This window comes from Xenopus laevis, chromosome 6S, assembly GCF_017654675.1.
Source record: "Xenopus laevis strain J_2021 chromosome 6S, Xenopus_laevis_v10.1, whole genome shotgun sequence".
NCBI classification, from domain to species: Eukaryota; Metazoa; Chordata; class Amphibia; order Anura; family Pipidae; genus Xenopus; species Xenopus laevis.
In genome coordinates this window covers 16,676,354-16,681,054 of record NC_054382.1, presented here as the reverse complement: position 1 = coordinate 16,681,054, position 4,701 = coordinate 16,676,354, and positions in this window count along the sequence as shown.

Here is a 4,701-nt window from a genome sequence, read left to right as displayed (position 1 = left end):
CCACTCAGCACTACTACCAGCAGACCATGTGTTACATGGAACAAGGGAAGTGCCAGGGGAATTCTAACCCCACCCAATCTCCTTGGTAGGGCTCAGAATTGCCCATACTCATTATCCCCAATTATCCCCAATCTGACATGGGGCTAGACATATTGTCAATTTCCCAGCTGCCCCAAGTCATGTGACTTGTGCTCTGATAAACTTCAATCACTCTTTACTGCTGTACTGCAAGTTGGAGTGATATCACCCCCTCCATCCCCCCCCCAGCAGCCAAACAAAAGAACAATGGGAAGGTAACCAGAAAACAGCTCCCTAACACAAGATAACAGCAGCCTGGTAGATCTAAGAACAACACTCAATAGTAAAAACCCATGTCCCACTGAGACACATTCAGGTACATTGAGAAGGAAAAACAGCAGCCTGCCAGAAAGCATTTCTCTCCTAAACTGCAGGCACAAGTCACATGACCAGGGGCAAATGGGAAATTGACAAAATGTCTAGCCCCATGTCAGATTTTAAAATTGAATATAAAAAATCTGTTTGCTCTTTTGAGAAATGGATTTCAGTGCAGAATTCTGCTGGAGCAGCACTATTAACTGATTCATTTTGGAAATTTTTTTTTTTCCCATGACAGTATCCCTTTAAGTCCTCATTCATGAGGTCTTAGGCCCCAACTTATTCCAGCAGTGAGACCTCCTTTGTCCCCTGTACCCTCAGCACTCCCATCTTCTGCTCAGATGTTGTACATTGCACGTGGAAATCCCTCCCTCCCGGGGACACAATATCCCATAATACACTTTAGCCAATGAGATATCATCCCCCCTCCACAGGGCATGGTTACCCCTATGAAACTTCTTGTAACAGAGAAAATATGTTTGACATCCTTACATTCTCCCCTGCTGAAACTCTATCCATTCTGGCAAGCACACAAAGGCAAAACATTTACTTTGATCATTAAACATATTTTACTTTATTTGACATCATTTACAGCAGCCTCTCCTGAGCTCTACCAATGTACAATGTCTTGTGAAAAGGAAAGCAACAAGAGAAACATGTTTTTCTTTAACTAAGAAATAATTTCAAGACATCAGCCTCCTGCCCTCACTAGACAGAGCTCAATACGATTGTAGGCATCTGCCCTAGGTTACAATCAACAAGAGATGACTGGACAAAACAATATAGAAAGGTCGCCACCTTCCATCCATGTTCAATAATAGGTAAAAAAAAAACAGACCAGGATGACAATAATACAATTTAGTTGAACAACGCCAGAGATTCACATAGTGTTTTGCTTCTTTACCTGTCCACCAACCTCAGTCTTTACTTTACTCAAGATCTTATTTGCCCTTGATGCTGCTGACTGGCATTGCTTGCTACAGCCGAGTTTATCATCTACAAGGACTCCAATGTCCTTTTCCATAATGGATTTGCCTAGTGCAGTCCCATTAAGGGTATAAGTGGATATTTTTACATCCCAGGTGCATGACTTTACATTTATCAACATTGAATCTCATTTGCCACTTAGCTGCCCAGATTGCCAGTTTGTAAAGATCGTGTTGCAAGTGCCACATCCTGGATGGAATTAATTGGGCTGATAGTTTTGTGTCATCTGCAAACACTGATACATTACTTACAATACCCTCCCCTAAGTCATTAATGAACAAGTTAAATAAAAGTGGACCCAATACTGAGCCCTGAGGGACCCCACTAAGAACCTTACTCCAAGTAGAGAATGTCCCATTAACAACCACCCTCTGTACCCGATCCTGTAGCCAGTTTCCTATCCATGTGCAAACGACTTCTTTCAGCCCAACAGACCTTAGTTTAGAAAGCGGTCGTTTGTGGGGCTCGGTATCAAACACTTTGGCAAAATCCAAATAGATCACATCTACTGCCCCCCCACTGTCCAGCATCTCACTTACCTCATCATAAAAAGCAATCAAATTAGTCTGACATGACCTATCCTTCATAAAGTCATGCTGATTGCTGCTCATAATGCCATTCACTAGGACAACATTTTGAATCTTGAATGTGATCCCTTAGTTACACCGCTAACTCTAACCAAATCCGCACGGGTTATTCTCCCTTATTTATAAATACATTTTCCCAAAAATTTCCCTGTACGTGAAAAAACTCGTGCAAAAATTAGAATCCTATGAATTTTTCGCATTTTAAACCCAAAAACTCAGTTTTTTCAGATTTTTACCCAAAAACCATGAAAACATCAGATTATTGAACAAAAACCTAGCACAGATCAGGATATCTTTGGGATTTCTCCCATTGACTTATATACAACCTCGGCAGGTCTGAGATGCCGGATTTTCGGATTCTGACTTTTTTCATCCTCGGGGTATAATAAATCCTCAAAAATCTACGTTTTTTTTTCTATAAATTCCAATTTTATAGTAAAGAAAACTAAAATTTTTTAGTTTTTGGCATTCAGACTTTAATTTATAAATAACCCCCTATGTATCACTTTGGTTATTGTGGCCGGTTTATTCTGTGAGCTGTCAAGCTCTGAGAAACTCTTATAGTTAGCTGCTCGGAAGTTGTAGAAACCAACCAGACAGACACAGATCAGACAACATGTTACTGATGTAGAATCCTCTAAACCAGTGGTCCCCAACCAGTAGCTCGCGAGCAACATGTTGCTCACCAACCCCTTGGATGTTGCTCCCAGTGGCCTCAAAGCAGGTGCAAATTTTTGAATTCCAGGCTTGGAGGAAAGTTTTGGTTGCATAAAGACCAAGTGTACTGCCAAACAGAACCTCCTGTAGGCTACCAGTCCATATAGGGACTACCAAACAGCCAATCACAGCCCTTATTTGACATCCCCATGGACTTTTTCATGTTTGTGTTGCTCTCCAACTCTTTTTTACATTTAAATGTGGCTCACCAGTAAAAAAGGTTGGGGACCCCTGCTCTAAACAAACGAACACTCATACAATCACCACTGACAGATACACAAGCTGTAAACATTGCTTAAACTGCCAAACCCATAAGGGATCATTTTCCACACTGATTATTATATTATAACACCTGGACATTTTAATTGCCCTCTCTTGTACATCTGAAAATTCTATTTCATTAGAAAAACCATGGAAACATACGGACACAAGCTGTGTGATGATCACGACTCACGCACGCGGTCCCATAGCCGCACCGGGTTTATTATCTATCAGCAGCAGCAACTCATTTGAAAGGAGAAAAATCCATCCTGCACAGGAGGCGGCAGATTCATCTGGCTGTTTAAAGGGAAAAACGAAAGCTAATAGAGCTAGCGAGTTAGTGAGATAACCTACCTTCAGGGAGAACAGCTTGTGCTCAGAGCCAAGATCTTGCCTTGGTGAAGCACACGTTATAGGGATTTGGTCGTGATTTTTATGATGTAGTTTGTATTTCTAAATTACACTGTTTACGCTTCAAATAATTCACTCTACAATATAAAATTTCATTCCTGAACCGACAAGTCTATTTTTTTAGTTGTAATTAGTGATGGGCGAATTTGCGCCGTTTCGCTTCGCCGAAAAATTCGCGAATTTCGCGCGAAATTCGCGAAACGGCGAAAAATTCGCGAAACGGCGCCGGCGTCTCGTTTTTGACGCCGGCGCCCGTTTTTGACGCCGGCGCCCGTTTTTCCGACGCCGGCGCCCGTTTTTGACGCCGGCGACTTTTTTCGAAAAAAAAATTTTTGACGCCGGCGAATTTTTACCGCGAATTTTCGCGGGCGTTTCGCGAATTTATTCGCTCGGCGCGAATCGCGCAAATTCGCCGCGAATTCGCGCATGGCGAATAAATTCGCCCATCACTAGTTGTAATATTAGTGTGTAGGTGCATCTCAGGTCATTTTGCCTCGTCATGTGCTTTCAGAAAGAGCCAGCACTTTAGGATGGAACTGCTTTCTGGCAGGCTGTTGTTTCTCCTACTCAATGTAACTGAATGTGTCTCAGTGGGACCTGGATTTTACTATTGAGTGCTGTTCTTAGATCTACCAGGCAGCTGTTATCTTGTGTTAGGGAGCTGCTATCTGGTTACCTTCCCATTGGTCTGTTGTAAGGCTTTTACACATGGGCGGTTTTGTCTGTGCTACAGACGAGTGTTTTTAGCTGAGCTCTCCTGTGTTGCGCTTTCTTCCGTTCAGCCACAGGGGAGCGCAGGAGTAAACGCAGTCAATTATTTTGAAGGGGCTGTACTCACACAGAAGCATGTATGTGCCGAATGCAGGTTGGGACGCAGCATGTTGCATTTCACCTGCGTTCGGCACATACATGCGATTGGGGGCAGCTGGGAAACTGACAATATGTCTAGCCCCATGTCAGATTTCAAAATTGAATAAAAAAAAAAATCTGTTTGCTCTTATGAGAAACGGATTTCAGTGCAGAATTCTACTGGAGCAGTACTGTTAACTGATGCTTTTTGAAAAAAAAAAACATGTTTTCTCATGACAATATCCCTTTAAAGCGGGAGGAAATTCCTATTCTTTATTACAAAAATGTATCATAACAAACAGCATTCACAGAAGATAATGATCGCTACATCCAATATGTCTTCAGGCTCTTCTATGTGTGCGCACAGATTTGCTTAAAATAAAACTGTTTTACTATTGTTGCAGCATTCAATTTTTTTTCCGGTTCTCCTAATAACCAAATCTCCTAAGACTTTAGGGCTTATTTAGAAAGTAAATGCAAGTGCAAAGTGACA